At 39.1% G+C, this 25,627-nt stretch overlaps 1 long non-coding RNA gene across 2 annotated transcripts; it reads right to left on the bottom strand.

Annotated features, from left to right (window-relative positions):
* Positions 1–13,099: 13,099 nt before the first annotated feature.
* On the bottom strand, positions 13,100–25,365 carry LOC106952150 (uncharacterized). Of its 2 annotated transcripts, XR_001425924.1 has the most exons (3): positions 25,208–25,365; positions 15,340–15,486; positions 13,100–13,370 (listed from the first exon to the last, which is right to left on the bottom strand). It is a non-coding gene; the product is annotated as an uncharacterized LOC106952150 (long non-coding RNA). The 2 variants fall into 2 exon arrangements; XR_001425923.1 differs by lacking the exon at positions 25,208–25,365 and having other exon boundaries at positions 15,340–17,242.
* Between the last annotated feature and the right edge of the window lie 262 nt (positions 25,366–25,627).

Genomic DNA, 25,627 nt, shown 5'->3' with positions numbered 1-25,627 from the left:
CCCAAGCTCCTCGTCGGCCCACCATCGGAGGGGACGTTTTGCAATTTCATTCGCTACCTGGCATCTTCCACAGCAGATTAAGTCAATAAAAGCCATTTCCTTTTAAAGTCAATGGTCCCCGCTTCAGCTGTCAGGTTGAGCCAATAAAATCAGAGATGAAAAAATTGAGAGCAGAGGAAAAAACACTTGTGAGCTCTCACTTATCTGACACGGGGCCATCACAAGTAAAAGCATTTAAGCAAGTATGCGGGACATTTGCGGTATCGATCGTGAAGGGTTGGAACACACAGCGGGCTCCGGGATAGGCTAAACGCAGTGGAGCTATTCTCACTGTGTTACCTGTCAGGAAGCCAGTGGAGAGGAATGAGGCAGCTCATCTGGGCTTTCCAAATCCCACACAACAGAAAACAAAGAATCCAACACACGGCTCCATCAGCTCTGTCTGTTCTCCCCATTAACTAAAGCGAGGATCCGGTACGCAGAGCCTCCGTTCTTTGGCAGGTCGGGCCATGCAGACATGAGTGTTTTGTCTGTGTAACAGGGCTAAGTGACTCATTCATTGATTGGTCTTTCTTCTGGTTCTTGAGCAATGGGGTAAAAACAATGCAAAGCCAAGCAGACAGGAGAAGAACCCCCTGCTGCATCCGCTGACAGAGGCTGCCATTAAAAAGAAACGGAGAGATAAGCAGAACCGCCAAGGCACTGAAGCAAACCAAGGTTTTCCTCCAGCCATCTATCCCCACCTTACAATGAGAAATACCGAAAGAGAAAAAGACTATCTGAATGACTGAGTTAGCCTGGATGTAATATATACTTCAACCTCAATCTCTTCTATTCACTTTGAGCTACGTCTGAAAGTTTCTAAAATCCAAAAACAAAAAAAAAAGACAAGATATTGTGGGGAAGGAAAAAACTGAAACCCATGGAGATGTGACGTTTTTACTTTTCCAGTGTTGTAAATACATAATTTAATTACATTTTTAACAATCATGCAATTATGTTGTTATGTTTTGTTGTTATTTTCCATTTTTGTTTTTGTCCTGTGATGGACTGGATAGGAACCAGTCTAATATAACCAAAGCGGAATAAATTTCTGCCAAAAAAATAAAAACTTTTCTGGAAAGATTCAATAATTCTACATGAATTTCATACATTTACTAAAATAACTTGGAAATCAGGATTGATTAGAGGTATAATTTTACAATCATACCTCAACATTGTCGAGGTCAAAAATTTGAGAGTACAAAAAAAGAAATTTCCAAAACGTAAGCGGTAGATCCAGCATAACGACATCATAATGACATCTTCTGGGAAAAGAATCAAAGCACGAATCAAAAATTTATTTATTTTTTTTCAGAACAAGTATTCTCATTAACTTTCTCATGGATGTGTTTCAATGTCAGAACAATAATAACTGCTTCAGATAACATTATTGTAAATGTAAAAATTAATATTTTCTATTTTTGAGCAGCAGTAAAAATAGCCATTGCTTTTCTGATTTAAGTAAAGGTAATTGTTACACACTGGATTAAATCAAGGTCATCATTCTGTGAAAGTGAAAGATCAAAATGAACAATTAGAGGAGAGCCATCGCCCCGAGTGCCCAAATGCAAAAATAAATTTGTCATTTAACTCGTAGCTGAGTTGTTCCGACCTCTGAGATATTACAGACAGTATTTATTTAAAATCCGCCCCACAAGCAAATCTTATCGTATTGCAGATTCCCTAATATTTAGTCATGTTCCTGACATGGTTTTTCTTTGTGCACTTGAACAGAAATAAAACAAAATCTAAAATTAGATGGAGATTTAAAAAAAAAATAAAAATTAATGTTCGATTTTCAAACATGCTTCAAGAAATGCTTCTAAAAGTCAAACTAGGCCGTGCAGATTTCTAAAGGATATTGAGTCAAAGCTCCACGAAGACTGGCCCACATAAAAAGTAGCAAACATGTGCTCCGTTGTCAGCGCACATGGCAATTATAAGTGAAGCTATGGTCGGGGCCTGGATTGATCCAATAGCAACAACAACAACCTGCCTGTTATTGACAGATCTCTGGAGTTTCACTGATGCACACATGCCCAGAGGCCACTTTGCCGGGCTCCCGCTCCCACCCCCTCCACCTCACCCCTCCATCTTTCGCTCCCACTGGCTCACTCTTTGTGTGAGAAGCAGCACTATTCAACAGTGCCTCAGTGGTGTCAGGCTTGGTGTTCCTATCAACAAAAGAAATCCACTCTCAGAGCCTGAAGACTGTTATTATTCAACTCTTCTCCTGGCATAATACTTTGATAGAGACTTTTTTTTTTTCTGCTTCTGGAAGCATGGGCTTGTCTCCCATTGCCTGAGTTTAATTCAGTGTGCATTTTGCATTCATATGACGTGCAAATAACATTTCTGTCACAAACATTATTAAATATTGAAAATGTGCCAGATCCGGATCAACATTTGACAAGCCTCTGTTTACAGGCTCCAGGTCTTTTTAGATGGTTTCAAAGAATAGGCTTACATCTTTTTTGTTTGTTTGTTTTTTGTCTGAAAATGCCCATTTAATCTGCTTTGGTTGGTCAAACCGGACAGAAAAATTGGTTATCCTAATTATTGCTTTGACATGTGACAAAGTAGATGCAAGTCGGCGACTAAGCAAATATGTACACAGGTAAATAAAAAAGACTCCAAATGAGGCGTTGAAGGCAAAAAGGTGTTTAATTGGTAGATAATTACTTCATTTGGTTTGAACTAACATCTTTGAAAAAAAAAAAAAAAAAAAAAAAAACTTGGGGAGCTTTTAAATGAACAAAGAATGAAATTAAAATGTTCAGTATTACTTAGGATGTTTCATTGCCATGATCATAATTACTGTTGATAATGGTTCACTTAGCCATCAAAGCACATCTAAACATCCTTAGATCAGCGGCTGGCACTGCCGCAGAATAAAAGATTTTAAATAATTGCACTGACTGCCATTAAATCTAGGACCAAGATTTTGAACAGTGAGAAAAAAAAAAAAAAAAAAAAAAAAAAAAAAAAAAAAAAACTGACATTTTCAAACCAGAATTAATTTGTAGTCCATCTTACCTCATGATTCTCTGGTAAGATATCTCAATAATGGATTAATAATTGGACTAACATTGATTATATTTTCTTCTGAGGGTTAAATTTGTCCAATAATGAGCTCAGAAAATGTCTCTTGTATGAAACATTTCTCAATCAGTGACAACAAAGTGAACGGATAATCTGCTGATTTGTCAGCCGTCTATTCAGAACAAAAGAAAACATGAAAGTATTTCAGTGTACGCAATACATTTCTAGGGTTTGCAAATATCATAATTTAATGTATTGTCATCATAATACTTCACTGGTTTCATCAAAATAAACTTTTTTCATCGAGGTAATTGCCCATACCTACCGATTTAATCTGTGCTCTCTGTGTGGGATTACATGTTGAAATGTTTTCAACAGTTATATTTTCTTGAAGACAATCAGAGGAGAGGCCAAATCAAAGCCATACAAATCAGCCACAAACTCCTCCGTTTCGGAGAGACTTTCTGTCGACTCCTGTTCACACCAAGAGGCGGCCGCAGAGTTTCAAGAGATCAGATAGAATTTTACAGATTGCAGACAATCAAGCAGATTAAGAGATTCAGATTCAACGTGAAACCACATCGAGTTGGCTGCAAAGCTGCCGAGTCTCCATGGATTAAAAATCTGTTAAAATTATTCTTGTGAGGGAAAATTGTGCCATTACTGGTATTTACATTATATTTATGTTTTACATGTTATGCTGTTTTCTTTTGTTTTGTTTTTGTTTTTTTGTTTTTTACATAAAATAGCAATTAATATTCTTTTCAACCGTTACACATGGGTACACTACCTCATTTATCCTGCAGAATATTTTCTTGTGAAAAGTTTCAAGCAACTGTACAAAATCTCCTCATTTTTGTGATTCATACTATGCTTAATAAAACCTTCATTTCAGACTGGATTCAATTTCCATTTCTCCTTAGGCTTTCATATGATTTCTTTGCTGCACTTTAATGAAGAAAAAAAAAAAAGTTTTTTTTTTCCTTGACAGATGAATCTGAAATAACTTTTTGTGAGTCCGTTTAAAGGTGGACTTTCCAGTGTGAACTATTTTTTTTTATGCAAGAACATTACTATTTATTACAGATGTATCAATAATTCAAATATGTTATTATACCTCATTTTTCCTTTCAAAGGGCCTTTTTTACTCTTCACTCCATAAAATATCTCAGCGGGAGGTTTAATTTCATAGGCAGGTGTGTGAAATACGTCGACTCTGCTTCTAGTTCACATTTTCACTAAATTGAAGCATGTGCATTTTATTTATAAACTGTTTTTTATGTTGAGTTTATAACTGTAAACTAAACCAAAGGTGCCTCTTGAGCATGAAAATGTTCCTGCAGCTACTGAGAGTTTGTTTCAGTTATCTGAAGTGAAAACATGAGACCTGAACAATCCAGCAGTTTATCAAAAGTGTTTTCAGGACATTTTTGATTATTCAGTTCCCCAAGTAAATCCATAACATGAGCACTTGATATTTTGTCAGATGACAACCACAAACTAATGTAGTTTATTGAGGTTTCAGATGAAAATAAGGAGTTGAATATAGAAGTGTAATTACACATGGCACACAATACCAGATTTCCATGCAAGATTTTTCTTTGCAAAAACACCCCAAACCTGGTCAGACTGGATGGAGAGCATCTATAGGCATCCATTTTCAAGTCCTTCTAAGCATTCTTCATTGGAATTAAGCCAACTAAAAAATAAATGTGTTTTAAGCAGTCCATGGTAGCTGCATGTTTTTCTGCTGGAAGGTAAGTTTCAACCCCAATTTGGAGTGTTTTCCCGTCTCTAGTGAGTGACCACTTAGCTAAAGCAAGATATTTTATATTTGAACGACTCTTCAGTAGTAGTACCTTTATAAAAAAAAAAGACTGAGGTTTCAAAACCATTTTAGTTTTAATTGATATGTGGCTAATTGAAAGTAAAATAATACTTGCCCCTGTTTTCCCAAGATGCACTGGTTGTCTTTATTTATTCCTGCACTTGTTTTTGTCTTTGTATATAACTTTTTTTTGGATCAATATTGTTTCCTAATTCTACCATTTTTACATTTAATAGCTGAGATTTTGAAAAATGTCCATGATTTGAGTTGTAGTTTGTTTATAGGTGATAATGGTGGGAACCAAAGCCTGCCAAGTTAAATAGCTTTACAAGTTGAACTTCTGAATTCACTTGGTTGCACTACATTTTATTAACAGTATCAGAGTTAGTGGGGCAGAATTCATATGAATATCACATTAGTTGAATTATTACGTTTAAAACAGGAATAATTGTGTCCTTTCTCTGTCCTCGTCACAATTTCCCATTACTTTGAGCTTGTTGATGCATAAATTCCCAATGAAATTCCCTGAGGTTTGTGGCTTTACCCAAAAAAAAACTTTTAAAGAGGTTCAACAGGTCCTTTTGCAAGGCACTGTGTCTGAGACATCATTTTACAGACTCAGCTTTCCAAAGAAAAGCTACACTCAAGATTGTTTACACCGAAGCTGTCATTCTAGTGTGCAGTAGCTATGTTAACTCAGGAGCTTTGTAGACACACATGGTCCGCGTGCGTCCAATATGGTCATGGAAACATCCCAGGCATGCCAGGAAAGCTGAAAGTCTTTAGAAAAAGAAGAAAGAAAAACTAGAAATAGAACCGATATCCGCTTGATACTGAGCATAGGGAACGAACGTATGTAACAGGAAGCGAAGGCATCAAGGAGAGGGGTAATCTCAGAGTAAGAGGGCCTAAATTAATTTTAGAGTCAGAGTGAGATGACAAAGGCAGATATGGATGGAAATAGGGGGTAGGATTGGGACTGGCTGGAGACAAATGGAAAGATATCTGAAAAGCAGCCTCGCCAGCGGTGTTGTAATGCCGTGTTCTCCTGGCGAAACAGTTTAGCTCGTGATAAGATAAGCCGAGCCATTACAACCTGAGCCTGCATTTCCACTCCTCCCAACTGGTGGCTCAATAACATTCCTGAAACATGTTTTAGAGCAGATGTTTAAAAATTCCACACAGAGACACACACAGAGAGAGACACATACATCTGATTAAATGTTTCAGATGCTTTGAATGAAATTAAAAGACTATTACAAAGGGACAGGCATGGATCATCAACCTGGGCACACAAGAATCGGACTATTGGAACATCTCGACTGTTTCTATTCCCTTTCGTTAGCGGAGCTCTGGCCGAAGAGGAGAGGAGCTTCTGTTTCAGACTGAATGTTGCAGCCTCTGTCCTCTGAGATGGCAGCTCGGAGCCAATCAGAATGAGTCATGCTGGGGAAAATCTGTAGCAGGAAAGCAAAAAATACTCCAAAGAAGCAACAGCAGCAGGTTAAATCACCAAACTTTCATCTATACGGTTGGTCATTAAGCTCGGCATCCACCACATGCTGATCTCTAACTCATATCTCCCCTGAGCATTTCCTCCTCTGTATGTCCTACATACTGGCTCCCTCTTTCTTTGACTCAGCCTTGCTGGAACCGTTAATGCCAAACGGGCACTATGGCAACAAGATACTCCTGCAGAGTTTCTGTGAACATGGGAATTAACATGTGTGCCAGTTTGACTGCATGCATGATTCTACATACTGTTCATTTCGAGCTATGAAAGAGGAGAAAACGACGACGCAGCTAGAAAAACATTATTTTTTTTATTTATTTATTTTTTTTGCTGCAGTTTTGCTTTCATATTTAAACCTTTCAACCTGCTTTGTTTTACGGGAATAATAGCGACCCAAACGTCACAATCACAACCCTATGGGGTTACCCAAAGAGAATTGAAATCTGATACGAATGGAGTCCGAATCAGAAGATAATGGTCATCAATTCAATCTAAATAATCTGCATTGATCTCTGAGATCTGAATCCAGTGGAAAAACAGAGCCCTGGGAAACACAAAGGTTTGGAAACAACGGCAGAAGACATCTTGACAATATAAAAAGTTAGAAAATTACAGCAAGTGGCGTTTGCAGTATCAGAAGGCACCGGATCTAAAGAAAATCTACCTACAGCGAATTACATTTAGCAAAATCCTATTCTCACATAATTTTATATTTTAAATACCATAGATGCCAATCCTGAATGCCAATATTTGGCTCAGACTTCCATTGCTTGATGTATATTTTTAGTGAACTAGATGCTGCAGCTCACAAAGAATAAATTGGATATTTCAGAATCATGTCATAATTACACATCTTCCATAGATTTTTAAATGTACAGGATTTATTCTCATTGCTGCATCACACCCTCTTCACACCCGTCTTAGCACCATCACATAAGATCACCAACATTCTTGATGTCTTCACTGAACGTCGCCTCATCAGTTACTTGGTCATTGGTCGAGCTGCAAGCGTAATCTTGCTGCACAACGTTGTTCAACTTATTTTAATTTAGGAATCTGGACATGGTTTGAAGTGTTCACATCAAACAATGTGGGAGTGAAGATCTGTGGTAAACAAAGACTTAAGAGAAACTAAAAGCAGTTACTGAAATATGCTTTCAAAAACAGTCTGCAAAGTAAGGCTTTTACTTCGTCTTTGTACTTCATCCAACCATTCGAGTCTTTATGTTCCTTTGTGTAACAACAGGAATAAACAACAACAACACAGATGTTGCCATTTCATTCCATTAGGAGATTTTTATTTTTATCCTTCAAAGTAACAGACTGGATACAAATTCTCAGAGGACCTCTTTGGAGTCAGACCTTCATGTCTTTTTGTGTCTTCATACAACACAAGAAACACAAATTGCGTTACATTTTCTGTCAACACGTTCAAATACAAAGAAATATAAAAGAAGCCAAGAAAGGAGCAAAGATGACCCCGGCCGGACTGCAAACACACAATGATGGCGTGAAGAAGACGCTTCCTGTCAAATAACCATAATCTCTAAAGGAAAAAAAATAAGCTTTTTTTCCCTTTAGAGATTATGTCACAACAAATTGATACATGAACAGGTTCATACTGGAAGAGCAAATTAAGTTACTTAACCATTTAAATCTTTATTACTTGACAACCTGATACATTTTTATTACATATGGGTATAACTAGTCATCAACATTGCAGTATTTTTAATTCATTTTAGAGTTTTTTTTGTTTTTGTTTTTTTTACAATGGTCAGCTCAGATAAGATGGATCAGTAAGAAGAGAAGCTGCTCCCAGGATGAGCGTGAATGGATTTCTTTGTGTGCAATGAGCATCACTTTAAGTGGCTTCAATGGGGAATGAAAACACAGGCACACTCTGAAATCCTTATTACAGTATAAAGAAGACGAAAACAAAAACTGAATTAGTTAAGCTCTTGTGTATTGAGCTTCAGCATCATCTGGCCAGAGCTTATGTCAGCCTCCGGCTGTGCTTCTCTGTGAATACATCTAGTCATGAAGAATTACAGCTTCTGATTTTACAAAAACTTTCCTCAGAAAGAAGTGAAGAATCATCAAATATAATTTATCTCGGAGGAGGCGGCGAAGGAAGGCGTTTAGATTTTTTAAAAAAAGAAAAGATTGAGAATACACAAATATTTATTTTCCACAAACAAGGGAATTCTCCAGATAATTTTCAGAGACAGAAACAAAAGAAATAGGCTGCAGTCCATTACAGATTGTTAAGGAAGGATATTTAAATTAGTTAATTTTGGAAAAAGATTGGCTTTCTCTCTTCCTTTTGGATCCCAGGTCCTCCCGGCGGGCCGCGTGTGGCCACAAGGAAAACAACAATGCGTGTTGACATCACAGAATTATAGAGTTTAATCCAATATAAGACAACGCATGAACTTACACAGAAACTGCAGAACAACGAAGACATACATTCATTTACCTGACATAAATGGAAAGAATAAGGAAAAAAGAAAAGACGTCCAAAGACGTCTTTGGAGAGTTGCAAGAGCAAAATCTAATTTGTTACTCTGTGTGGAAAGTTTTATCTTCTTTTCTTTAATTTATTCAAATAAGGCGTATCTTTGCTCATCCAACCAGGAGCCATCTCTGACCCTTTATCTGAAGCCAGGAACTCCTGCCGTGTTTACGGCTTTTCACTGATGAGTGTGAAAAGCTACAACTTCTCCTCAAACGATCCTAGCAAACCATCTGCTGTAACTACAGGTAAAATAAAGGTGAAAAAGCTAGAATACGTTACTGATTTTAAAACCACAATTAGGCTATTTGAATCAAAACATGTTAAGTTTTAAAACTAGCTTATTTCAAATTTATTTTCTTAACAAGATCTAAAGTAAACCACAGTGTTAGCCTCTAACAAAGACTAGTTGGCTTGTTAAGCTGAACTTCACACCTCAACTACCTTGTCAGGCGAGCTGCACTGACGGTGGCTTGAACAACAAGTAAAACGCTCTGTAATCTCGCAAGATGTTGCCAGGAGCTTCCTGGGAGTGAAGGTGGGAGTCAGCCAAGTAGGATGACACATTTGGAGCCTATAAACACCACAACAACACGTGTTACCGAGTTAAGATACAATTGTTAGTTTTAGCTTCCTGCAGCACAAGGATGAAGCTGCTATTCTGAGAGTAAAAAAGGGACCAGATGTTGGAATGCATTTTCTATGAGCTGCTCTTAATGTAGGTAGACAGGAATCCTGTTATTATGGAAGCACCAGATGCAGCTTGTAGTGATGGAAGACGGGCGGGGAAATGAATCAGGATAATGAGACGGAATGAGGAGGGTGCAGATTTTTATAAATAAACTCTACATGTCTCTTGGTGTTAATCAGATCAAAGATTTAAATTTGATCCAAGCGACACTGATGTGGGGGAAAAGGAAGTGGATAAACGTAAATAACCAAATAAAATATAATTAGGTTTCATGGCACTAAAGGCAGCTTCCCTGCTGATTTTGAAATTGCTACATATTAAATGAAGTGGGGGGGGACGGGGGTTCAGTACATTATTGCGAAAGCCTGATGAAAACGAGCTTCCTTTGAGTTGATAAGTGCATTAATGAATGCTTCTATAAGAGGAAAAGAAACCGACTCTAATTTGTTTATTGCAGTTTTTTTTTTTTTTTTTTACATAACTTATATGTTATTTGCAGGCTGGTCAGACCTCAGCCTCACTGAGCAGTTGATTTTGACACATCTTTACAAGCCGACGCCTTTAAATCTCCGTTACAACAGGAAGTCAAAGTAACTGAAGCGGAAACATTAAAGAAAGCTAATTTCGCTCCTACATTATAAGGCAGGATGTTGGTGTAAAATCTTTGCAGATGTATGTGTGCACTCATGACAAGTGCTGCCCAGCAGCTTTTTAAAGCCAGCAATTGGAGGGGTGGGGGGAGTCTGGCTACAACGCCTCATGCCCATGTTGTAAGAGCATAATCAGACATGGCGTCAGTTAACAGCGCCAGCACATGCAGTCCATCTTTCACTGCACCCTTGGCCCGAACTTCAAGGCTGCTGAAAGAGGGGAACATGTGTAGGACCGTGCGAGTGGGCCATATGCTCACCGACACGACAGCGGGTGGTTGGGGGAAGAGTGTGATTTTTTTTTTAGTTTTTTTTTTTTTAGTTTTTTTGTGTCGGTGTAATCTCCTGATTGTGTGGGGTCGACTTGACGGCTGTGCCTGCTGGTGAACGAGCGACATGATCTGAAACAACAGGGATTGAAGCTCAGAAGCCAGGCCCGCCGTGCTGTCAAATCTGACCCCTTACGCTTCTTTGCTCCGGCGCTAATGAAGAAAACCGCCTTGAGGAAGGGTTGGAGCCTTAAATCTCTTCAAGGTTACAGAAACTTTACTGACAGGTGAGATGTGTTACAGACCAGAAAGCGGTGGGATCGGAAGAAAATGAACGCTTTGACAAAGGCTTTTGGAGAGCATTAAATTATTCAATATTTTATTCAAAGACGGTTAAATGAAATGCAATGAAATGGGCTCAACAAACAGCCAACAAATATTTCATAATCGAACTAGTGTAGTTTGATCTCCACCTTTTCCATACAGATGGAAATTTAGATGACAGAACGCTTATTTAATTTTGTAGATTTAACCTTTGGATTAGGATATTTATGAATCTGTCAAGCCAGTACAGGTTTGTGGGTAGGAGAGGTTTAGCACCGGAGTGCAAAAGACCATAAAAAGGCTGGAGACAGCTGATTTATGCCACTTGCATTGCCACTGCAACAGAAAATATTGCAAAGACTCTCCAATAATGAGATGACTTAACAGCATGCTATATTTTGCAGACATGGTGGCTGCATTCAGAAAGGTTCTCGCCACTCTGTCTTCCAATACTCTGAGTGGCTGAAACGGCAGGGAAGCTGGGATCATTCTATGATTACTTCAGCTAATAATTATATGACTACCTGGGGCATTCGTGGATTATGTATGCATCACTGAACTCTCCTAAATGTCCTGGCACAGTAGCACATTGTAGATTTCACACCCTTCATTACAATTTGCATTTCCTGCATTTGTATATCGTCAGAAAAGCAAAATGATTTTTGAAATTTTGACCGAGAGGCAGCTCAATAATACCAAGTTTGCATTGTCACAATGTTTTTGAAACCTTTTACAAAGTCCTGATTCTTTTGAAATATATCAGCTGACATACTTCTCACCCACATAAATTGAAGTAAGAAAAAAAAAAAATATGAGTTGTGATTTCAGTTACCAGTATGATGGTGTGAGATAAAAGTAAGGGGTACGCTTATTTTCTGAGGTCTGAAATGAGGGGAGAGTTACGTGTCATGAAAATTGTATTGCAAAGACTCCCTGTGTGTGTGTGTGCGTGCGTGTGTGTAGGAGCTGAACTGCTTCCTTAGACACAGCACTCACCAAGCTCCCACCTGACAGGGAAAATGTGTCTCTTTTTTTGTTTGTTTTTTTGCACCAAGCATCAAAAGAGAAAAATGCAGAGTATCTATCGCTCACTCCCCTTGCAGAACGCTGTCAAACGACATCAGGAGGAGCTGTGCTCTTCAGGCAGAAAAATCAGCGTTGCTCAGTTGACGGTTTTCAAAAAGCGAGCACCGCTCACATTTATGGCCACATCTGAGAAAAGGTATAATCAGTAAAAGGAACGCGACCCTATAATTTTATTAACTTTTGTAAGTGTTAGATATTATATATTTAGTTTATTTTATAAACTATTATGCAGGTCTATATCTTTTCACCATCAAATCGAAGATGAGAATAAAACACGGGGATGGGATGGGAGGAGAAAAGAGGAAACTAGTCTATGAGGCCAGCTTCCCTTTGGCGCCAGTCCAAGCGCTAGTTTGTGTGGGCGGGGCACCAACTGATGCAAGGATTTTCCACTGTGCCCTAAATGCCACATGCAAAGTTCACACGCAGAGACATCTCTAATTTCCAGTCCACCCTGCCACTTTTCAATAACACCTATCAAACCCCTTAAGTGGTGGGAGTTTGCTGTGCATTGCAGAGATTGGCTCGCTTCCTTTTACTCATCTATCCATCACTCTCTTTCTGTCCATCCATGCATGAATTTTGCTCGTCTGCTCTGCTCTAACAGGTCTCCATTGATCATCGCATTTTCTCTTCAACTTTAATCAAAAGGCTGGGAAATTCTGTTGTTTAATTGATGAGACTCAATGAGAGTCTCTCTCAGCAGTTCCCACAGAACCGGCTTAAATTTATAATTAATAAACCGCTGCTAATTATCCGAGCACTGCTCCGCACAAGGCACGTCCTATATACAGAGAGAAGAAAAGAGAAGAAGGAGACTGAGGAGGGAAGGGGAAATGGAGTCGGGAGGAAAAATGTCAGGAACAAGAGGCAGAGTGGGATTTGCAAAGTTTGTGGTGGAGAAGGATGAGACGATGAGAGCCGTCACCTGTGGCTGCCTTCCATAATCCATCTCAATTTCATCATTTCTCTCATCTCCCGCCGCATCACAAACTTCCTCCACCCATTTTTATCTTCCTATCAAAAAAAAAAAAGACCTAGAACTTTTATGGGCTTTGAGAGAACAGAAAGAGAAAAAGAGTCATCTGCAAAGACAGGAAGAAGAATTTTTTTTTTACTGATTTGAGAAGGAATAATGTATAAGAGGCGCATATGCTTATTAATTCATCCTCGCATGCATCTTTGCACCAAGCGTCTCTTTAGAGTTTATTTTTGAAATGCTGGAAAAAAAAAATGTCTTGGAGTCTCCAGTTCAAGTGAGCTTCACACACGGGGATGGAGACTGGATGGATGGAGCGGCAGTCTGTAATAATGCTTCATCTGGATGTGGATTGACCTGCCCGTCTCCCTACAGTCGCCTAATGCAGATTGATAAATGGGTGGACTGGTGCTGGACAAGGGAGTGAGGAGAGCCTGCAGGGGAGCAAAGCGGGACGACGCATCATGAGTTCAGAACAGCCACGGCTTCTCATTGCAGCGAGAAGTGTGACTAAAGAGATGCAAAGAGAGGCATGAGTTTGACTTATTACTTTTTTTTTTAGTATATTTAAGGAGACTAATCAGGACTCTATTACAGTAGGAGACTCTTGCACTTACTGAACTCGGAATCGATCTTCCTGCAACATGTGATTTAAATCACCATTATAGACTTTTTACCCTTATGTGATTTCACCACATTTCACTGCAAACATTTGGCAATATGTTAGCCATAGTCAAACTGCTACGGTTTCACAACAACAAGTCTGTCAAACCATTGCTTTGGTTTAAAGTTTTTGTTTTTTGTTTATTTTTTAATGAGCTGTCAGTTTTCTCCACCAATAAACAGAAGAACCCAACACTGTCCCTCACACTCTGGTCACTGGCAAAAATGAGAACTTCTAGAAGTTTTGGTCACTTATTAAAAAAAAAAAAAAAAAAAAAAAAGTTAAAAAAATGGTTTGGAAAAGTTACTCTTGTATAGGAAAAGCCGTTTTAAAACCGCAACATTACCGAGTTAAAAGCCAAATATTTGTTAAGCAGTTGACTGCAGGCTAGCAGCCAGAGAAGACAGCCTGACTAATTAAAAACACTAATAAGCTCGTTATCTTTGTAGAACAGAAAAGGCTATAATTCTGTAGAACAGGCACTTTGCAAACTACTACAACAATTATAGATAAGAGCACAATTATAATATTCTAAATGTATTACTTTAGCAACAGTTGGAATAATTCTGGCTTGTGCATGAAAATAAAAAAATAAAAAATAAAAACTAGATACAACTTTTGTTTTAAAAATTTGTTTCAATACAGTGAACCCATGGTACTTCTAATCAAAGTTATTACATCATGAGAATTTAGTATAAATTAAAGTTTAAATTGAAATGGATTGTTACAGGTACCAACAACTGTTAATTTTGTTTTTCCCCACTGAATAAATGCATTCATTTTAACGGGTACAACTATTGTTACTGTAGTAAATTATAGATTTAAGACTTTAATGCATGTTTGTTGTTCAGAACCAAATGCCTGTTAATGATTTATCATCTTCGTGTCTTTTTATGCTTCAAACTAAGTACCGTTGCTTTTCTTTTCTTTTTAAATCTAATCTCGGCCCTCTACAAGAAGCTAAAAAAAAAAAAAAAAAAAACGGTTCAAGCTGTGCGAGTGCAGCGATTAAGCTCGAGGGTGGATTTGAACTTGGGTACCAAAGGTTAAGATTGCTCCACATTGAGCGAGAGTCCCCACAAAGACGGGAATGTGCGTTTGAACAGATTCGCAGACAGAAATCTATAACAAGCTTAAGCTCTTTAAATCAATACCATAAACAGTAAGAAATCCATGTAGTGACATTCACAGAATGAATAAACTGCAGCTGCTTTGCCGTATTAATTGGCCTCTCATTTCTGTTAAACCAGCAGATGCAACTATTTATCTAATTTAAGGCAATTCTGATGGTGTACTTTGGCTAGCCACGAACAAATTAACAGATTTACTGGTTTCCTTTTGCCTATAAAACCCCCATTTTATGATTCAAAATATAACTCCAGGTTTATTTTAACAAGCTGGAAATATTATTATTATTAACTTTTACAATGAGATGTTTTGAGGATTAGCACATTGCTTTCGGTGCCAGCTAGTACTCCTCCTGCTGTTCGCACAAGTTTTTTTTTTTTTTTTTAGTTAAAATCTAACCTTTTACACTGGCCAGAGCCAGAACGGGATTTTATCTTTTAAGCAGCTGACCCAGCCTAAGTTTTTCTTTTTTTGTTTTACAATCTTTGAACACTGCTTAAATTGACCTGATGGATATGAATGTTTTGTCATGATCAGTCAGTCTCGACTGCCCAGCACTCCCACTTTAAATTCTTATCCAGAGATTAAATTACAAAGTCTCGCAGACACACCTCACGCTTCCTCTACCGTCTTGGCTCTGGTCCATCTCTGCCTCCAGCATGATTCAGGCCTCTCTGTATCCCGAAACTCCCCCAGATCATCCATGTTGCTCTTTTTCATGCTGCAGATATTTTAGCTGCCCCGGCAATCCTGTCAATCTTCAAAACAAAACATACTTAGCTAATCGTTTTTTTGTTTTTTTACAGTGCCTTGCAAAAGCATTCATATGTTATTAAATGCTTGGCCTGTTAACCCATTACGACCAGTAATTTTAATGTATTTTATTTGCTCCACTTAGCTTTTTATTACTCCACTGCAAAATGGAGTAAATATGGGACATGGCTTTATAATTGTTTTTAATACTAAAAGTCTGAAGTATGTTATTCATTCAAAGTTGGACACCTTTATTCTTGTACTCCTTAATAAAATCCAGTGCAACCAATTGTCCGAGTGGCGAGGAGAAAGCCGCTATTGAAAGACGGCCATTAAAAGTTTGATTTGCGGTTTTCACAGCAAACATGTGGAACAGACACTTTGGTCAGATGAGACACCAAATGCACTTTTTGAAATGAGTGTGGAAAGGCATGAGAGTCAACAAATACCCTATGTAATAATAATCAAAATAACTGAATCAGATTGGATATTTTCCATCCAATTTCATTAAATTTAAGCTAATTTGAAAAGAAGGCTCGACAAAAAGTTTAGCCTCTAAATGGGAAAAGAAAAAACAATCTGCACCATCTTGCATTGATCAGTCACATAAAATCAAATAAAATGCATTAAGGTTCGGGGTCACGTAAGAACTTGTGAAAAGGCTCACATGATACAACTAGTTTTGCAACTTTAAATGATAACCTGGAGTGTCTTCACTGAAATACAAGACTAAGAGAAAGGAAGAGACAGGAACAGGAGACCCCTCACTCTCTTCTATCAGTCTCCGCGACCCACTCATGTAGCCTTGCTCCTTCCTCTCAAATGACACTCTAATGGTTTAAATGGTACATTCCCCTTGAGATCTAGGGTGGACTGGGGCCAAGGTGAAGGGGCCAGCTGACAATTTATGAGTCAACTAAAGGTCACTGGTAAGCCTTGCTCTGCAATTAGGAAGCTTCTCTGAGCCGCAGTAAACAAAAATGCACTCACAGATACATAATTGTGCAGCATTTTTTCAAATGAATTCGTATGTCACACATGAAGTTTTTTTTTTTCTTTATTTATTTTTTTTTTTTCCAAAGGAGCACAAATCAGAAAGAAGAAAAAATATTCATCACTGCAATCTGCAGACTCCAGACAGGACTAGATAAAATGGTATCTCCTATGACAAGCTGTACTCCCACTGATTCTGTCACTGTTGTGCAGAGAGAGGAAAAAATGAAGCAGTGAATGTGTAGGAACCTTTTCTTTTAACTGTGCTGTGGAAAAACGTTCTCTCTCTGTGTGTGAAATTAAAAAGAGCCCAAGTGTACCTTCTCTATCTGCTACACGGAAAATTTGTAATTTGAGCGAGCAAATATTATTTCTCTGTGTCAGAGCTAATGTGTTACAGTTTGTTCAGAAGCTGTCTGTTCTCCTGCCTTGGAGCAGGGTTCATACTTCTGCACCTTGTACTGACGGCAGTAAGGCCCTGTTCATGCTGCTCCTAAAAGCACAAGAGGAGTTTTGATACTTTGGTATATTTCACACTAATTTTACCGTTTCATTGAAAAGAATACTACAAGTCAGACATGCGAGTACAAGACATGTGCCGATGTGGATTTGTCAGTAGGAGATGCATGGAGAGTCTCAGTCCAGAACTGTAGCAAAACCATTGTATGCATGAAACGGGTGTTTCATCCCAACCAACGTTGCAGCGACCTGTTGGTGTTATGAAGAACGCTACAGTGCATTGAAAAAAGAACTTATTCACATTTTGCAACATTACAACAGATTTCATTGTGAGCTGGAAGAAAACTTGGAAAACAATTTTTTTAAAAAAAAAAAAAAAAAAAAAAATCAATTTGAAAAGTGCAGCAAGCATTTGTATTCAACTCCCTTGGGTGTGATGCCCCAAAATAAAATCAGATTTTGGTTGGTACTTCTATTCCCAGTAAAATACTTTGTAGAATGAAGTTTGTTGTTCTAGCACTGAAAAAATGTTAAGGGATGTAACAAAAGGGTTGTAAATAAGATACACTTAAATTTCATGACATTGCGTCATTTGAATCATTTTTATATAAAGATGGCCTCTGCCTGGTACATATTGCTACTGTTTTTAACTCACCAAGCAGTTAACTCTGTATAAATAACATGCTAGTGCTAGCTGGGCAACCATGTTCATCATCTATTTTGATAGGACTCATTAATTTGTCTTGTTGTACATTTCAGTGCAGTTCCAGTTAATTGTTTGGACCTTGAAGAAACATTTTGGTTTGCTACAAATGCCATAAAGATAAAGGCTGTCAGGCAGCTTTGGTTGGATTTTGTCACAGTTAAATGTTTCAGATCATCGAACCAATTTAATACCAGACAAAGACAAGTGACAAAAGTTTCCATATACACAGGTTCTGCATTGTAAAGTTAAAGCAATGTCGTTTTTATGTGATTTTATACGGTGACGCAGCATTTCTGCTCCACATAACAGCCCAAGGTTGAGCTGTCCTAAAGCTGGCTCCTGTTTGTCAGTCTCTCTCCCTCAGGGCACTGGGTCTTCCCACACAGACAGCCAGCAGATACAGATGGACTCCACTTGATACATGGCAGCAAATATTTGCTTTTGCTATGAGAGACAAGCTCTGTGAGTCAGAAAATAGAGAACGACAGGAGAAAAATACACACACAAAGTTCCTTTGCGTCCCCTGTCTCTTGCTGACAGCTTCAGTGTCTGATTGTTTTATTTGCCACGCCAAAATGAAAAATGTCTGCTCAGTTGTTTCTGCAACAGCCAGATTCTCTTTGAACGTGTGCAGATCACACTTTGAACACATTAGCAGACGACACGCAGACGTGGCAATCTGCAAGGTTGCCTTGTGTTTAAGAAACACCAAAACACGCCGCCCTGAAAGGTTGGAAACACAACTGTCTGCATCGCCAAAAGCAAACATTGCTCGCGCATTATGTTGTGTTCGTACAGATGACGGTCTCTGTACAGACGCCCCGACGTTTTTCTGACCGAGAGACATTTGCTCACTCATACAAAGACACGCACAGCTCTGAGTTCCAAGCACTGGTCTCAAATCGAGACTAAATATAGGCGGTGAGGTAGGACCGTCGGTAGTTGTCAGATGAGGTCCCATTATGAGCCTCGGTCTGTGGGGCTCTTGTGTTCTTCCATAATGACCAGCCGCTGCACCTGTCTTTCTGCACATGAGTACTCAGGTCAGACTAAATATAGGAGTGCTCCCCCTCTTTGCCTCTCTTCTCTGTTGCCCCAAAGCTGCACCACTCTGCACAGCAGCTCCCGTTCCTCCCTCCCCCACCCCACCCTTCAGCTCCTTTCTGCTAAAGCTCCCGGTTGGAGCAAAGTAGGTGCAGGAGGTACCGCTGCCAACAGAGTCGCATCGGCTCTCATCTCGTCCCCTTTTATAGAAACATGATGACATTACAGTCGGGCAGGAATGACAAACGGGGACCAATTGGCATCAGGGAGGTGGCCATCAGACATTACCCAATTTGATTTTAGGACTGAAGTCTGTCTCTCATAAAACTATATTTAGAGCACAAAGTAAGGCTCGGTTAGTATCCAAGCAAAACAAAATATCATGAAGTATTTAAACTCTTTACTTTATAATCATTTAAAATGTTGGTTGTGTTCAATCTGTTCTGATGAAATTTGCATCACCCCATTAGACATGGCAACATTTGCTTTTCAAATTTTGCCATTTGAAGCCAAACAAATTGATATAAAAATGTTTTTAAGACACTTTCTGTCTTGTCGGCTTTTGGAGAAATTCTCGGATTGTTTTAGTAAATGATCTCGTCTTTACAAAACTTTATGAACTGGTTCTTCAAATCATAGTGACTGAAGGAAATCAATTATGAAAACAAGCAACAAAACAGATAAATACGAAATAATTTGATGTTTCACTCATGGCCATTTCTTCTTCCTTTGAGCAGAACTTTATGAGAACAGTTCGTTCACTAAAAACAAAATGTTTTTTTTTTTTCAAGGTACAAAAAAACCTTGATAACTTATTTTTTGTATAGATTCATGAAAAGCGGCCAAATAGCCAATTTCATAAATGGCTCAATTATTTGTTATCCTGTTGCGACTACAATCTTCAAGATGTCTGCAACAGATATCCAAACTAATGCAAAACATTTCCCTGCCAAGAACAGACAATGCACTTTGGTGGGACATGCAAGGGTATTTGTCCATCTTTACAAGCATTTAGCAAACACAAACACACTTGCGTAGTCCTCCACAAGATGACAGGAAATGCTGACTGGCCAGGTCTCGCAGCCTAATAAAACCCGTTTGCTCCACTTGGTATTAACAAAAATCTCAGTTTAGTTCAATACATTTCAGATACACATTGCCAAAGCTCATATTGTTTGTGTTTATGCAACTACTCTCTTACATCAGCACTGCATTTATTTCAGCTGCTTGTCTATCTCTAGGACATGATTTACTGCAATATAAAGTGCATCCTTCTGCCATAAACCGTCAGCACCTAAATCGCCTTAACGTAACCAGAACTGGTGCTTCAATTACAAAACCCTCATTCAGATGGAAACAAATAGCTTTTGGCTTTCTCTAATGGGCACTTTGATTACCTTTATGCTTGTAGCGATGAGCCATTAACTAAATACAGTTGATTAAGTGTGCATATACCACATGCTACTACCCAAATAGTTACTGCTGCAGTCCGACGTGTGTAAATGGCTTCACACTGCAGGCCAGCTTTTGATTAATACGTCGGGGCCAAACGGTCCAATAAATGCATGCAACACTGACCTTAAGGTGTTGCTGGCAGAACAAAGAATCGCTTTTATTGTTCCAACACTACCCAGAGAGGAAGACGTGTGCAAGCGCCAAGCTTCCAGCTACTTTACAGTCACCTGATTGACCCAAACGTGATGCATTAAGCGGCGAAAAGGTGTCGAAAACAAATGTACGCATGCCAAATAAACCACATACCAGACTGAGCGACAGCTTTATATCTGGAACCGTTTTACAATGAAGCACGAGTGTTGATCCCTGCAGCGCAAAGACACTCGAAAACAGATCCACGTAGATTGCCTCATTAGTATATTTATACTCTTTAAACATTTTTTATATATATATTTAGCAATATTATATTAATGTTGATGCATTTCATTGTAACTTAATGTGACAGACCAACACAAGGTGAAAGGAAGATAGCATGTTTGTTATTTTTCTTTTCTACAAATGCGTCATGCATTTGAATTTAGTCCTCATGCTACAAAACTTTGTATAACAAAGGAGAAACGAAACACGTTGACCTGATGAAAATCCTCTCCTGTCAACTGCAGGATGTTTTCCTTCTTCCATACATCATCTTGTCAACTCTGACCAGCTTCCTTATCCCTGCTGAAGAACATCCCCACAGCATTATACTGCCATGACTATGTTTCGCTATTGCAAAGTGTGTTTATGAAAATGCAGTTAGTTTTCTGCCACACACAGAGCAAATCTGTAGTTTGACCATCAAATAAAAACCATAGGCGTCAACGACGCAAGATAATTACGGGTGGATGGCATACCGCTTGAAACATTTAGAGAAACTCAGTCTAGCTTTCATTGTGCTGCATCCCCTAAATGCTTTTATTAGCTCCCTATGAGTTTGTGATAAGCAATCAATCTCCCAGTTTCATGCCATGTCTGGTGTTTGCACTCCTTCTGAAAGTCTAATAAAGGCTCAAGGTGATGATTTCCATTTTGGCCAACAGGAAAACAGCTCATCTGCTCCATGGGAATCTGTCCACAGCACCAGCAGCTGCATAAAGATTCAACAAGAGAAATTTTTCTGAATGTATCTTCCCTGCCCCCTCCAAATCTCAGAGTTTGTTTCAACTCTATTAAAGAAGGAACTTATCCTTTAAAGAATATTAATTCCCTGGAGCAAAGTGGGAATATTACTGTCAGTCATATTATGTTTTCCTTTTCCTTTCCATTCTGCGGCTGACAAAATGCCCAATACTGCAGGCAGTAAAAACATCTGCAGTGCCTGCACCCTGGAGGAGAACGACTTTCTGTGGTAATAAAAGATGAGATGGAGTGATTAGAGAAATGCCAGCGAGTTGCTGTGAGGGATTTTGGTTCACTCCTTTTCCTTACAAATGCCATTCATAGTAACTTTTGACTGTAGTGAATGCGTCCACTAGCCGAATCTTGGCAGAAACACTTATCTCCTTCTATTGAAAAAAAATGAAAAAAAAAAAAAAACTAAATGAAAAACTCCAATAATGTTTTTGTCAGATAGAAACATTACTGTCCTACATCTTCATTTCCAATTCTCAGGTTACCAGTGATGCAGGCAGCGTGTAATCAGAAATGGGCCAAAACATTCTGCTGATAAAATTGACTACACCACAGCGCACTCTGTGGCCTCCTCTCCCCCGTCTCTGTTACCCTGGAAACTGTTGTCCATGTAGGAAGGAGCAATTCTATTACAGCGACGATACGACCAGCCAGCAGATAGAACCATAAAACGTGACTTAGCGGTTAAGAAAGAACGAGGGGAAGCAAAGATGAAAACCGCAAGGGAAAGGAGCAAAAAAACAAAAAAACAAACAAGAGCAAGAGTTGAACAAAGATTAAAAGAAGAAAGGGCATTAGAGGTGGTGAGAGTGATCAAAAGAGGTGTGAGGAAACATAAAGACAACGTGCTGGAGATGGCGTCCAATCCTCTGATGTCCCCCAAGTCTCACAGAAATGTAAGGAAGTTTCAACATTTACTTAAGAACAAAACAGGGGAGAATCCTAATGTACACTTGGCACAGTTCGCAATAATAACCGCTATCAGAGCACGTCTGATTACAAATGGAAAGTGTGAGGAGACGGAGAATACGGAACGGGGCCAGAGGCAATAAGCTAGTTAAGCAAACTGCGTGATCTGGCCGCATCTTTCACGCATCTATTCACATCCCGTCAAAAGCCCCGTCTGTCTCTCAACCACCACAGTTACCCTCGACTCATAATGGATCTATTGAGTCACTCCATTTGTCTTCTACCACATGCCCAAAGCCAAATCCACTCTTTTTTTCTTTTCTTTTTTTTTTTTACACCCCCACACTGTCTCACACTATCTCCATCAAGGATAAATTACCACGCTCGTGGCGAGAGGCGGAGCCCAGTTGCTGCGTTGGTGGGTGTGTGGGGGTGTGTGCAGACGAGCCAGGGAAGGTCAGAGTGGACGGGGCCGGTAGGGAGACACAAGAGACGAACGAATGGTAGGGATCATATACTAATCAATGCTGAGCACACGACCTCTTTTAGTGGCCTTACACTTAACCAAGTCTTGTCCCTTTCACACTCCTGCTCTATGTGGAAGTGGTATCAGCTTTCGCTTCTTTAGCCAACGGTGAGGGAAAGGTCCCTCTCTGATGTGACATGGGACCAGAGAAACTTGTTGGTGTGTGTGACCCCGTCCAAGCCTGGGAATCATTGCGTAGGAATATCACATTACGGGCTGGCTTAGGCCCGGCTTACTTTGTTCTGGGGTAAACTACCCTAGCCCATAAAGAAGCCGCAGCCTATGGCTGTAATGCCCGACACGGGTCACATTACGCTGCCTAAATCCATTTCAGTGCTTTTTGTGTAATCAACTCCAAGTTGAACAATGGAAATACCAGCGGGTCAGTCCTAAGGCTTTAAAGTGTCTGGCCCTTAAAACTTGTTAGCGAATCTGGCCGTTAAAGACATTGTTTTTCTTGGGGGAATGTGATTCCAACGTGTCTTTTAAGAGTCGGGTCATAAACAGGGCTGAAAGAAAGACGGCTTTGAAATTACATCAAAGCTGGGCTCAGAAAACTGACAGCTACTATGTGTAAAAACTCAAACAACGTCTCGTCACATTATGTAGCGCTGATGTACGGTCCTTCTGTAAGTGTGTCACTTTGTTTTCCTGTTTACATGACATTCATTGTAAACTCTTTTTTTTTCTCCCTATTAAGAGTTTCTTTAGTAAAAAATAATCTGTGCGACATGAAAGCTGCTGATTTTGTGATATAAACCATTGCACTTCACTCTGCAGTAGATGAGTTTGTGTTTCACAGGTTCAAGGAGATTCAGATCAACACCAGCATATCGTAATGGATCTTCCTTCTCACCTGCCGCAATTTCCCACCAAGGTTAATGTAATTCAGCTGCAAAAAAACAAAAAAAAAACACCCTACAATAAAGCTTACAGAGAAACTTCCAGTAAAATGTGTATCTACATAAATATCTAAATAATTTGACGGTTTTCATCATTTCTTTATAGCTGTTTTTTTGTTTTTGTTTTTTTTTAAGTAGAATAAGCCAAAAGCAAATTTCAATGCAGCTTAAAAACAGGAATTGAATGCACTGGTTATTCATGCAATGTCAGGATTGTACATTCAAATATGCTTACTGATATTTAATTAATTTTCCTTAGCAAGATAAACCTTAATCCCACATTTTTTTAACGATGGTGACGAGATAAACTCGATCCATTGCATTGAAGTATAATTATTAACTGCCTGTAAAGGTGGGTAGATTTTATATGACTACTGTTTATCTTCACATAAACCAATTTGTTTCCTAATATTTCATAACACCATTGTCATGTTTGTCGTTTAAGATTGTTATTTATGTGCTTAACAGAAAGTATCCCTCTCGGACATCCAATTGCAAAGCGGAAAGAATTTTATTCCTGCAGAAGCTGCATTTCTGCCTTCAAGACCAAGAAGCTGTGAAGCAAAGGAAAACAACAGAGGACTGATGCTGCTGGATGTAAGCAGAGCACTGCATCAAACAACTGAAGTTTAATGTTTGTAATTTCCAAGGTGCAGCTATGAGAGGAGAGAGGGACACGTGGGAAAACAGGACAGATTTATTGCATACCGCATTCGTTTCCCACCTGGGAAGGTTCACCCTTTTTACAGAATTAAAGGAATTAATTTATTGTACAATCACTGCTGGAAAGACGCTAATATCTGCATGTCCCCTTTTCAACAACAACCCATTCATGGAGACGGATCACCGTGGATTTAGGAGCCTCTGTGGATAATCTCCCAGTTTAAGAAATGCATAAATTGCGATTGCTTTGAAAATGATTCAAAAGCAGAGCAACACACTTCTGTCTTAGTTTTAACTTTTTTGCTTGGTGGTAATTTAAGACAGCTGCAAGGCAGTTTGAAGTCGCAATGCTTTTTGTTCATTTCCTCATCTCATCCACACTCGGTGATGAATCCTGGTTTTCTCTTGTAGTAAAATGGAAAAGATTCAATTAAAGTTGAATGAGATCAAAAATTCCCCAAGAACCTCCCCACTACCCACACAAAACAATGCAAACTAGATGACAGAGAAAAGCATAGAAAGGAAAAGGCAACATTTAGAACGAGCCGTTCAAGCAAAAGGACACGGGGAGGGAAAATAAAGTATAATCTGCCTGGAAGTGAATCCAGACTTTTTACCTCTTGGTTTTTCCATCGCTCCTCGTTACTGAAAGTGCGAGCTGTGACTAAAAGGTGGAGAAAGTTTGAGGAGACAATTTTACTGCTGCACTCTTAATAATGGATACCTGCTTCTTCGCTCTCTCGCTGTCAGTTTGTATGATATATATTTTTTTCACAGCTCTATCATAGTTGGTCTAACCTGAAAATAACTTCACTTCTGACTAGCAGCTCGTCCCACCTCAACTCGAGCAAAACTTCGCCGCTGGTTTCCCATATTAAATATCCAACCCGTCGCCTCACCTGTTGCTGCCCGTCTTCTACCCCCAAACCAGGTCATCTGTTCTAGCTGCTGCTTTCAGACCTCTTGGTGTTGCCACTGGGGCCACTGGGGAAAGTATTCATCTTGTGAAAATTGTGGGGTACAATTCCAGTTTCCTGCTGTCGTATTTCAATGTACCCCTGGGAAAAAAAAAAAAAAAAATGCACCTAACCACAGGTTGCCTACCAATCTGCATATTGATGTACGATGCGTGCATGCCTGAGTGCATTAGAGACTCAGTCTATTTTACCACCTCATTTTCTACCATCTGCATCTCCATCAGACCAATGTTGTATTAATCTGACTCTTATGCAGATACTTCAAATCACTAAAGGCTGATCAAGAAAAGAATGTTGAATATTTTCAGATATTACGCTCACTGGCCGCGGTGCCCTCACTGC

Source organism: Poecilia latipinna, unplaced genomic scaffold (genome assembly GCF_001443285.1).
Source record: "Poecilia latipinna isolate Pla-1442-1.1 unplaced genomic scaffold, P_latipinna-1.0 Scaffold495, whole genome shotgun sequence".
NCBI lineage: Eukaryota > Metazoa > Chordata > Actinopteri > Cyprinodontiformes > Poeciliidae > Poecilia > Poecilia latipinna.
Note: the sequence above shows the minus strand (reverse complement) of the source record. Positions and strands in the feature narration are given on the sequence as shown.